Source organism: Nerophis ophidion, linkage group LG15 (genome assembly GCF_033978795.1).
Source record: "Nerophis ophidion isolate RoL-2023_Sa linkage group LG15, RoL_Noph_v1.0, whole genome shotgun sequence".
Lineage (NCBI taxonomy): Eukaryota > Metazoa > Chordata > Actinopteri > Syngnathiformes > Syngnathidae > Nerophis > Nerophis ophidion.
The window spans coordinates 12544355-12557364 of NC_084625.1; the positions used below are offsets into that span (position 1 = coordinate 12544355).

The 13010-nt window shown below is 42.1% G+C and overlaps 1 protein-coding gene across 2 annotated transcripts in view; it reads right to left on the reverse strand.

Annotated features, from left to right (window-relative positions):
• LOC133569293 (cadherin-6-like) overlaps window positions 1-11902 on the reverse strand; it is a 134957-nt gene extending 123055 nt beyond the window's left edge. Inside the window, exon 1 of one of the 2 annotated variants that reach the window (XM_061921523.1) lies at window positions 11705-11902. The gene's annotated coding sequence lies outside the window, so the exon portion shown is untranslated. The remainder of the gene's footprint in view (window positions 1-11704) is intronic. The other variant, XM_061921524.1, reaches the window with a different exon arrangement.
• Window positions 11903-13010: the final 1108 nt, after the last annotated feature.

A 13010-nucleotide genomic window follows, 5' to 3' on the forward strand; every position in this document is an offset into this window, starting at 1 on the left:
CATGATGGTATCCTTACATCACACGCACATTTTTACTGCATGCCTTTGGTAAGTGCCGGAGTGAGAAGAGGTTTTAAAATAATTAGCGCATGCCCTTGGTAAGCGCAGGAGCGAGAAGAGGTTTTAAATTAATTAGCGCCCCGGCGGCAATTTGAGGAAATACGGTAATCACGATTAATCACAATGCAAATGTGTGACCCATCTGCTTTAAAAAGTAATCACTTGAAAGTAAGAATAAAACTACAATATGTCCTTGCTGAAAGTGAGGGAGAAACAGGCTTATTGGGACCACTACGCTGCTTAGTTGTCACGGTTTCCATTTTATAGGAGCAGATCCTTCCACATGTTCAAATATAACTTTTTTTTTTATTTTTATTGAACGCTTTTGACCGTTTTGTCCCTGTTCCCAGATGTGCCACTTCATTAGGGACACAGACGACAGCGTTTCCCACAGGACTTCGATCTTTTGGTGGCAGTAGGTTGGGGAGGGGAGCGGAGCGCTAGATGATGCCTGTGTCTCGTTCACAGAGTTGGCCGTGACGCATCTGCATGCTATTTTTATGTATTGGAGGGGTGGAAAAAAAAAAAGACGCAGTGGAAAAGCTAAAAAAGTGCAAATAAGACAAAGTCGCTCGTAAAGGATTTTGGACGCGAGAGGTGGGGGGTGCTACATTTGTCACGACTAGTTTTTTTGTTTTTTTTAGAAGACAATCTAGAAGAGTCTGAATACTTGCTACCATATTTTCCGGACTCCACACTCATTTAAAAAATAAATATTTTTCCATATATAAGTCACATCGGACATACATACATTGTGAAATGAGTTATTTACACAGAAATATTATGTAAATGTTTATTTACATAACATAATTATTTCCAAACGGTGTCTGTGACAAGGCAGTAAAATGGCTGATCAAACAAAACATAAGTCATTGTCATGGACACACTAGCTGCGAAAGCTAGCTTTCCAATCAGCTAAACAGACTCAATAACTTCCACTGTGACGTTTTGGGGAATTTACTGAGGAATTTGTGAAAATGAAACAATAAAAAAAGAATGCCATTGTAAGTTAATAATACTTACACAGTCACTCATAAACATGTTAGCATAGTTGCTAATGCTAACAACACGAGCGTCATTACATTACAATAGCATGTGTCAAACATGGATGAAAACACTCCTACATACATTACACATGGGATGGTTCAGTAAGAACGAATTGTTATAGTTATATTGTAAAGGATACAAGCACTGCATGGAGTTAATGAAGAATGTATAAGAATAGAAACACTATGGACTGAATGGTTGACAAAAAAAAAAAACACTAGTGGAAGGACACTGCAGCAACACTTTCTCAGCATATTTGCCTGTTTTGGGGTTTTTTTGTTTTGGAAAACTTGTACGGTTTTACTTCTGGTTCAAGGCAAAACAGGAGGTACATTTTCAACTCACAGCACCTGCCGTGAGCGAACTCGTCTAAAAGATGGCGTCATTGCACAAACAATAACACACATTTTTAGTGTCTCTGCTTGGATTCAATGAAAACTATCGAACACAAAACATGACAATTGACGAAAAAAAAACATAAATTAGCCGCACCATTTTATAAGCTGCATGGTGCAAAGTGTAGGAAAAAAATGAACGGCATATAATCCGGAATTTACGGTAGAAATATTGCTAAGTTGGCAACGCTGAAACAATACAAAAAAGTATACGACTCTTCAACCGTCCTTCTCTTTGACGCACTGCCATCAGAAGAGTCAGCTTCACGTTTGATAGACAAAACGCAGGGGAAAAAAAAGGATTGTGTGTTGTAAATATATGTTCTTATTGCTGCCCGAGGTTTTGTCCTGGTCTCAAACTGAGTACCCCTCTCATAATACTTACACAGCCACTCGTAAATGTGTTAGCATATTAGCTAATGCTAACGACACAAGCGTCATTACATTACAATAGCGCGTACAAACATGCATGAAAACACTCCTACAGACATCACACATGGGACAGTTTAGTAAGTATGAATTGTTTTAGTTAGATTGTAAAAGATACAAACATTGCATGGAGTTAATGAAGAATTTATATGAATAGAAACACTATGGACTGAACGGTTCTTTGGTTTAAAAAAACAAAAAAAACACTGGTGGAAGGACACTGCAGCAACACTTTCTCAGCGTATTTGCTTGTTTTTGGGGTTTTTTGTTTTGGAAAACTTGTACGGTTGTACTTCTGGTTCAAGGCAAAACAGGAGGTACATTTTCAACTCACAGCACCTGCCATGAGCGAACTCGTCTAAAAGATGGTGTCATTGCACAAACAATAACACATTTTTAGTGCCTCTGCTTGGGTTCAATGAAAACTATCGAACACAAAACATGACAATTGACGAAAAAAAAACATAAATTAGCCGCACCATCTTATAAGCTGCATGGTGCAAAGTGTAGGAAAAAATGAACGGCATATAGTCCGGAATTTATGGTAGAAATATTGCTAAGTTGGCAACAATGAAAAAATACAAAAAAGTACACGACTCTTCAACCGTCCTTCTCTTTGACGCACTGCCATCAGAAGTGTCAGCTTCACGTTTGATAGACAAAACGCAGGGGAAAAAAAAGTATTGTGTGTCGTAAATATATATTCTTATTGTTGCCCAAGGTTTTGTCCTGGTCTCAAATGGAGTACCCCTCCCACAGCAACATAGTTCGGGAGTTGCTTTTTTTGCCATGTTTACCTTTTTTTAAAATGTATTTATTTTTTACAGAGCGCCAACCTTGTGGCGACCCATTAGTGGTCCTGTTCTGTGCGCCCCTGGAACTGCAGGCACTGAAAACTCCTTTCTTTCCATGCAATGACAATAGTTATAGTCTAAAGTGACATTTTGTCCTTCCTCAGACTATGAATTCTTCCTCCTTGCGCAGGCAACTATTTCCAGACGTGGGAACACAAGGACCGCCTACTTCTAATCCTGCATGTAACACTTCCACGCAGGGGTGAAAAAAAAAAAAAAAAGACCAGGTGAGCGAAACGTTGCAATTTGTAGAAGTAAATGCAGCGTGTGCAGGTGGTGAAGACGTCCGTGTGCTGCTGCAGCTGCTGCTGCTGCATAGACGGGCCTGGAGCCACGCGAGGCTTGATTAGATTTTGATAGTGATCTGGGTCTGTGATTCCTACTATTAGATGATTATTGCACACCTCCCCCCCACCACGCGCTACACACATATTGGATATCGGGATTTAATTCCAAATCCAATCCCACACCCCACCTCGCGCCTGCCGGGGTCAAAAAATCGATTTCACCTTCAATGTAAGAAAAAGACGGACAGCTCGGCATCCTTAGGAGGACTCCTGATAGTTAGCTCGCCTTCTTCCTTCCTCAAGTCAGCACGCTTTCCCTCACGCTCGCCTTGCAGGGGCAGCTACTGTAAGAAATGAGACATGGCCGGTGTGTGTGTCTTCTTGTATTTCCACCCTTCTTGAGACATCAATAATGAAAAGTAGCTTCCATATAAGGAGCGGTGAACATGTTAGGACATAAATCATGGTCCCAGTACGGAAAACCATTGCATCTAATAGAGAATGTCTCATTTGCACCCCTGGTGGTGAAATCTATCAAAATGAGGGTGGTCCTAAAAAAGGGGGGATTTTTCAAATGGACAGTGTCGGCTTTAAAAGTGTTCCCCCTGTGGTCAACATATGAAATAACAAGTGTTTAAAAAAAAAATTGAAGTGCTTCCTCTCTAATCAACATACAGTGGGGCAAAAAAGTTTTTTTGTGCAAGTTCTCCCACTTAAAATGATGACAGAGGTCTATAATTTTCATCATAGGTACACTTCAACTGTGAGAGACAGAATGTGAAAAAAAAAAAATCCAGGAATTCTAGGAATTTTAAAGAATTTATTTGTAAATGATGGTGGAAAATAAGTATTTGGTCAACCTTTCAAAGCTCTCACTGATGGAAGGAGGTTTTGGCTCAAAATCTCAAGATACATGGCCCCATTTAGTCTTAACACGGATCAATCGTCCTGTCCCCTTAGCAGAAAAAACAGCCCCAAAGCATGATGTTTCCACCCCCATGCTTCACAGTAGGTATGGTGTTCTTGGGATGCAACTCAGTATTCTTCTTCCTCCAAACACGACGAGTTGAGTTTATACCAAAATGGATACATGGATGATACAGCAAGTGAAGTGAAGTGAATTATATTTATATAGCACTTTTATCTAGTGACTCAAAGAGCTTTACATAGTGAAACCCAATATCGAAGTTACATTTAAACCAGTGTGGGTGGCACTGGGAGCAGGTGGGTAAAGTGCCGTGCCCAAGGACACAACGGCAGTGACTAGGATGGCGGAAGCGGGAATCGAACCTGCAACCCAGCAGAGGATTGGGAGAATGTCATGTGGTCAGATGAAACCAAAATAGAACTTTTTGGTATAAACTCAAGTCGTCGTGTTTGGAGGAAGAAGAATACTGAGTTGCATCCCAAGAACACCATACCTACTGTGAAGCATGGGGGTGGAAACATCATGCTTTGGGGCTGTTTTTCTGCTGAGGGGACAGGACGATTGATCCGTGTTAAGGAAAGAATGAATGGGGCCATGTAACGTGAGATTTTGAGCCGAAACCTCCTTCCATCAGTGAGAGCTTTGAATGGTGGACCAAATACTTATTTTACACCATAATTTACAAATAAATTCTTTAAAATTCCTAAAATGTGAATTCCTGGATTTTTTTTTTCACATTCTGAAAGGGTGGTCCCCACAAGTCATGATCAAAAACTTGGTCCCCATTCTAAATGATAACCAGTATGTGTGTGTGTGTGTGTGTGTGTGTGTGTGCGCGGAGGCCGACTCCTCTCTCGCTGTCATTTCCCGGCGCCTGTGAAACGGTGCCGGGCTTCGACGGGCTTTGTTGTAAATCACCATCGGCCGACAGCAGCCTGCAGCACGCTTTCTGCCGCCCGCCGCCTCACTAATACATCTTGTTCAATTGTGGCGAGGAGGAAGACGGCGCACTTTCACTTCCTGCGTCGTCCACGCCTTTTTCTCGCACCTGAGCGGACAGCCAGTCTGGCAGTTTGTGAAGCTAACGCTCATAATTAGAAAGGCTGTGGAGCTCATCCAGTAAGTGTGTGTGTGTGTGTGTGTGTGTTGGCAGCCTCCTCTTCAACATTGGCAACACTTTCTTGTCTCCCACCCAGCAAAGAAAACAACAAAACCGAGTGATGCCATCCCCAAGCGCCATGATTCCTCTCATTGCCACTTCTTAGGATGCAGGCTGTTAGCTTCATCCGCACGGAAGATAGATTTACGACTCCGACGTAAGTGCCGCACAAAGCAGGGGAGCTAATTAGCCATTGTTCCGTGAGGTGTGAATGCTGGGATCTACTCGCCTTCATCTCCGCGCCTTATGGGGAGCCAAGCGAGGACTTTTTTTTAATTTTTGGACGGGGGTTTAGGGAAGTTCTGGCCTGCGTCCATCTTTACAATCCAACCCGAGTGAGGAACCCTGCGGAGATGCTGCCTGGCCGTAGAAAAGCTGCGACCAACTCCGAGAGTTCTCGCGTCAACCGAGCCGAGCTTCAGGGTAGGCATGTGACGTTCACGAACTAATTGAATCTTTTGCACGAAGGACGAGAACTGATTGCGAGGTGTGAGCTGTTTGTCTGGGAGACGTTTTTTTTTTTTTATGCACACGCAAATTTAGCGTCGGCAATTGCCCACTCTGCACGTGCTGCCTGACTGGCAACTGGACTATAGAAAAAAAAAATATATATATATATATATATATATATATACACATACATATATATATATATATACACACACACGTGTATATATATATACATACATACATATATATATATACATACATACATACATATATATATATATATGCATACATATATACACATACATACACATACATATATATATATACATAAATACATACATATATTTATATATACACATACATACACATACATATATATACACATACATACATATATATATATATATACATATATATATATAAATACATATATATATATATATAAATACATATACACATACATATATACATACATATACACATACACACACTTACATACATATACAATATACACACACTTACATACATATACAATATACACACACACATACATATACACACACACACACATACATACATACATACATACATACATACATACATACATATATATATATATATATATATATATATATATATACATATATATATATATACACATACAAAAATGACTTTGACACCCCTGTTCTATATTGTCATTACTGCCACAAGTGTTGGAAAAGTGTATTACAACTGAGTATTGCTCTGTGGCCCATACAGGCCACAACTGAGAACCAGATTTTTTTGGCGGCCCTCTAGACCAGGGTTTTTCAACCACTGTGTCGCGATACAGTCTGGTGTGTCGTGGGAGATTATCTAATTTCACCTGTTTGGGTTAAACCAGCAAACCAGTCATTCTAGTCTGCAAATGATGTGTTGTTGTTGAGTGTCGGGGCCGTTTAGAGCTCAGCAGAGTAACCGTGTAATTCTCTTCCATATTAGTAGGTGGCAGCCGGTAGCTTATGGCTTTGTAGATGTCGGAAACAGCGGGAGGCAGGGTGCAGGTAAAAAGGTGTGTATTGCTTAAACCAAAAATAATCAAAAGTTGAGTGCCCCTAAGAAAAGGCATTGAAGCTTAGAGAAAGCTATGCAGAACGAAACTAAAACTGAACGGGCTGCAAAGTAAACAAAAACAGAATGCTGGACGACAGCAAAGACTTACTGCGGAGCAAAGAAGGCATCCACAATGTACATCCGAACATGACATGACAATCAACAACCTCCCCAGAAAGAAGGATAAAAACAACTGAAATATGCTAAAACAAAGTAGATGCGGGAAATCGCTCAAAGGAAGACATGAAACTGCAACGGGAAAGTACCAAAATAAGAGAAAGCCTCCAAAATAAAAGCGCAAGACAGGAACTAAAACACTACACACAGGAAAACAGCGAAAAAGTCAAAATAAGTCACGGCGTGATGTGACAGGTCCTGACAGTACAATGGGACGGACAAGTATCACAGTGTATTGGCAGAATGAGCAGGTATCAGACACCTCAGTCTCCTTAAACGCATCCATTTTAGACGCATTTTAATTTTCCTGAAGGAATCAATAAAGTACCATCAAACTATCTATCTGTCCTCGCTCATCCATGCGGACTGGACACTGTCCGTGTTAGTGCGCGGCCGAGAGTGGAATCGGCTCTCTCGGTTGCTTTGTTGGGTCTGCTTCTGTCCCTGGCCATGCACCCCCACACCACAGCAGACGATGGTGTGGAACACCACAGTGTATATGTTTCTTTTACTATTAATTCATAGCTGGATGTAGAAGTGGCTGGTTGCATCAGCTCTGCTCTTTTAATGTTTTTAATGTTATTTGATGTTTGATGTTTCCCTCTTACACACATGGCTATGGCTATGAGTTGTTTTTTCCCTTGACCTCAGTCTGGACCCCTTCTCCAGGGCCCCAGGCTTAGACCAGTGTTTAACTGTATCCAACCTATTTTGTAAGGGGCGCTGGAAGTTGGCAGACCCGTCAGCGACCCTGTTCTGTCTCCCTGTAATGTTTGTCAGATCTTGAATGGGATTGTGCTGAAATGTTTGATTTCCCCAATGGGATTAATAAAGTGAGGTGACGACTTGTCCAGTGTGTACTCCGCCTTCAACCCGATTGTAGCTGAAATAGGCACCCCCGGGAACCCAAAGGGAATAAGCGGTAGAAAATGGATGGATGGATGGATGATTCTGATTCTACTTTGAGACAAGAGCTATAGTGATGCATGGTTGGTTACGGTTTAAAGTCATATCCAACAATTGCAGCAACGACTTTTTACTGTCAACTGAGTTTCGTTTTTTTAATGATTTCTGCTGGTGGTGTGCTTCCGGATTTTTTCAACGCATAAAAATGTGCCTTGGCTCAAAAAAGGTTGAGAAACACTGCTCTAGAGCAGTGGTTCTCAAATGGGGGTACACGTACCCCTGGGGGTACTTGAAGGTATGCCAAGGGGAACGTGAGATTTAAAAAAAATATTCTAAAAATAGCAACAATTCAAAAATCATTTATTAATATATTTATTGAATAATACTTCAACCAAATATTAATGTAAGTTCATAAACTGTGAAAAGAAATACAACAATGCAATATTCAGTGTTGACAGCTAGATTTTTTGTGGACATGTTCCATAAATATTGATGTTAAAGATTTATTTTTTTGTGAAGAAATGTTTACAATTAATTTCATGAATCCAGATGGATCTCTATTGCAATCCCCAAAGAGGGCACTTTGTGGTGATGATTACTTCTAAATGTAGAAATTGTTATGATCCGCTACCCGGATCATTCCCTATTCTTGTTTTGTTCCAGTTTTGTATCACACTCTGTTGTTTGACTTCCTCAGTTCCTGTTTGTTCGGTCACCATGGTTGCTTATTAGTTTTCACCTGCCCCTTGCTTTCGACGCACACCTGTTTTTGCTGATTACTGCCTTATTGAAGCCTGCCCCTTTTGTTCCTTCTTTCCCAGATCCTAATTTGCTTTCACGTAATCAGTGACGACTGATTTCTATATTCTTACTCGCTAGCTTTCGCGCTACGCCTTATTTATCCCTAGCTCTCATGCTAGTGGGTTTTTTTCCCTTTTTGTGCCTTTGTGCCAAGTGTAAGTGTTTCTGTTTGTTTCCCTAGCTCCCATGCTAGCGCCTTTTCTTACATTTTCTGCCTAGCACCAGTGTTTTTGTTCTTAGCCTGTTTTCGAGTTAAAATAAATCTTTATTTCTTACTATACGCTGTGTTCTTGCCAGAACGCATCCACGGAAAAACAAATCTGGCATCGCTATGCCCAGCAAACGTCACAGAAATCTTCATTTATAATTGAATCACTTGTTTATTTTTCAACAAGTTTTTAGTTATTTTTATATCTTTTTTTTTTTCAAATAGTCCAAGAAAGACCACTACAAATGAGCAATATTTTGCACTGATATACAATTTAATACATCAGAAACTGATGACATAGTGCTGTATTTTACTTCTTTATCTCTTTTTTTCAACCAAAAATGCTTTGTTCTGATTAGGGGGTACTTGAATTAAAAAAATGTTCAGGGGGGTACATCACTGAAAAAAGGTTGAGAACCACTGCACTAGAGGGCGCTCACGGCCCAACACTGATATGAATGAAGCGATTGATTGCAGTTAAAAAAAGATAAGAAGCCAGTCCTCTAAACGGCTCCTCAAAAGCCATAAATCCTGTCTCTATTTCAGAGGGCCTAAATAGAAACAGACTGGAAACACTTCTTCTCCGTGCACTCCAGTTTTTGGCGTGGCTTGCATGAAGCGCGGTCGCACAAAGATGGCGGTCGCACAAAAAAAAAGACAAGTGACTGATGTGTTTTTGTCTGGTGTAGAAACACAAAACTTCAATGTGTGCCACGTTTTCGTCACCTCGTGAGTCAGGGCCTTCTTCACACACTTTGATGGCGGCCGCAGCCAAAAAGTCACAGCATCAAAGCTTTCTGGGCACATTAGCCAAGAAAGACTGCCGCTAATACAAAGCTAAAGGTTAGAAAAGCCGCCTTGTTTGCTTTTTTTTCCACGCCGACTCTGACTCACGCCGACAAACAAGCTAGCTCGCTCGCTCGCTGCCCCGAGGTGCTCTTTACTTCTTCAAATGTCCATTAGAGCCGCCGGGGGCCGCACGCTCCCGAGTCGTCCACGTCTGTGCGCGGGTGACACAGGGACTGATGTTATCAGCTCCAGATGCCGGCTGGCAGAGGGGCGGCGGAAACATCCGCCATCATCCAAACGATGTCGCCCATCTGGAGCGCACATAACATCATCAAGTCGGGTCAGCGGTCACCCTCGCAGGGTGAAGAGCCACCAACATGCGACGTCATGGCCACCGCAGGGACAGGGGAGGCAGGCAGATGGAAGCTTTTATTTTGAAGCCCTAACCCCCCCCCCCCCCTACTCCCCACAAACACACACTCTCTCTCTCTCTACCATAATCTGCTGAGTTTGGGCGATGAGCAATATGAAATGTGAGCGAGTGTCTTTTATAATCTGAGCTCTGCTTTAGAGGATGCAAATGGCTTCGATGGCTCTTTTTCCCCCCCCCCGTACCTTGCTTGTCACATCAGCTCTGGTGGCCCCCCACTGGACCCCAAACACACTCACACACACATATAAAGCCATGCTATTTGCAGATCCTTTAAATATTCAACACCTGCCGTGTTTCCTGTACCACTTTGATCAGCCTCACATTCCACTGTGCAGCTTTCATCTCGCAGGCATCAAACCAGCGCAACCTGGACTGAAAACCTGCTCTCACCTCTCTCAGCTGCACATTTTGTCCATGTAATGACATGTAAGCGATTAAGGATTTATGGATGTATAGATTTTTTTTTTTATATAGAACTGACCATTCACTTGTAAGCAGGAGGACATGCCCTTAGACCCTGTCAGAGCTTGGTACGGCCCTGCAGGAGGGGCTAAACCAGGAGTGGTAAACGTACGGCCCGTGGGCCGGATCAGGCCCTAAGTTTGGCAAGTATAAAAATGAACCTGAAATATTTAAGTGAAAGAAACCGTTGTTCTAAATGTGTCCACTAGATGTCACAATAGCAATTATTTGTAACATATGTACAAAATAAACCACGTTAGTACATCAGTCGGGGATAATTATCAAACTATATAAATATCCATCCATCCATTTCCTACCGCTTATTCCCTTTGGGGTCGCTGGTGCCTATCTCAGCTACAATCGGGCGGAAGGCGGCGTACACCCTGGACAAGTCGCCACCTCATCGCAGTATATAAATAAAAACCATCCTGTAATTTATATTGACAGATTGAAAACTAACACCGATGATTTGCCTGATGAACATTATCACATTATTTATTCAGAAAGTATAAATAACGACAAATCAAGATAGAATACTATTAACCGCAACATGTAAGTGTAAACAAAAAAAAAAACACTATGAGTTGTACATTTTCAGAATGTGTTCGTTCTATTTTTAAACAAAGATCTGAATTTGTCTTTATTTTTTAGTTATCATGCCGTGATTTTACCAGTCACGTCCACGTGGGAGTAGATTTTTCTCCATTTGGCCCCCTATCTAAAATGAGTTTGGTTGAAACTTTTAACAACTTTATTGAATTTTTAATGACATGTACATTTAAAAAAAGTCACATTCTATTAAGCCACAACTCTAATGTAAGTCAAATAAAAATATACCAAAAAAAATGTGCCGAACATCCGCCACCTTTACCGAAGCTTCGCACCTGCCTGCAGCCGACTATCGCTGCAGGAGGCCGGGGGAGGAGCAGCGCAACTCCCCCGTGCGGGAGTGGAAGCCAACCAAGTTTTTTATACCCGCATTAAACAGCAGAAAGTAGGCTTCTGTGTGAGCGAGGAGTCGCTGTTTAAAAAAATAAAATAAAATAAATAAAAAAAGTTGTCAATAAAAACAAGCCATATGGAATTAAGTGCCGCTAATGAATAATGAAACACAGCCGAGTTGAAGCGACTCGTCACCCCCATCATGCACCATCAATGACCGCCAACCCCTCATCCTCCAACCGGCCAACACGCCTCCGAAAGCGGACAACAAAACGAGCCTCTCACCTGGTGTGGCGGCGGTGGTGCTGGTGATGATGGTGGTTGACGGCGCTTGCTTTCGTCCCCGGTGCCTGGAAGAGAGAGTATCCGAATGAGAGCAGCCTGCGTCGGCCGCACACCGCAACTGCGCCGCGCACGTCCGCTCCTCGCTGGGTGGATGTCGCCGAGGCTGAGGGGGGACGCCAGCCGCCCATTGGCTGCCGAGTCCCCGGCAGCATGCGGCGGGCGAGGGGCGGGGGGGTAGAAGGGTGGAGGGAGGAGAGAAAAACAAATGAAAACAAACACCCCAAAAACAAACAAGTTTAACGCGATTTTGTAATTTGTTTTCGAATTAAATGTGTTTCATTATTTTAAGGAACATTGCAAATCATGTATTTTTTTTTTACCTTTAATTACAGCAATAAGTCACCATCCATCCATCCATCCATTTTCTACCGCGTATTCCCTTTCGGGGTCGCGGGGGGCGCTGGCGCCTATCTCACATCATAAGGAATTCATGCCATTATTGGATTGGAGAATTGTTATACAAGACACAATTTCTGTGCAAAACCTGTTGACAATGAAAAAGTCCTGATCAATTGTGTAGATTTAATAATTTAAAATAACTGTGAACTATTACAAATAAGAAAAAATCAGAAACAGAAATACTTTCATAATCACCTAAGAGAAATTAAGATTTTCAGCACAATCCCATTCAGGATCAGACAAACATTACAGGGAGACAGAACAGGATCGCTGACGGGTCTGCCAAATAAAGCGAGAAACAGGTAAATGCTGGAGAGGGTGTTGCTTTGTGTGTTAAAAGGGAAACATCAAAGAACACAAATAACATTAAAGACATTAGAATAGCAGAGCTGATGCAACCAGCCACTTCTACATACAGCTACAAAACTAAAAACAACACAAAGAAACATATACACTGTCTGCTGGGGAGTGGGGGAACATGACCAGATTAAGGAGCAGACCCAACAAAGCAACCAAGAGAGCCGACTCCACCCTCAGCCACCCACTAACTCTCAGTCAGTGTCCAGTCCGCATGGATGAGTGAGGATACGTCCGAGGAGACCTAGGTGTCCGATACACGCTCATTCAGCCAAGACACTGTGAAGCTTCTCCGTCCCGGCACAGTTGGTTGGGCGCATAATAAGTGAAAATAACATAACATAGTGTCCTTGGTATGACGTTAAACTACATCCAGGCATGAGATGGGAGGTTGTGTGTGGGGTTAGTGAGTCCCAAATAACGTCTATAAAATGCACACAAAGAACTGTTTGCACCTTCTCTTGTGACTGGCGGGCGGTCAGCGCCATAA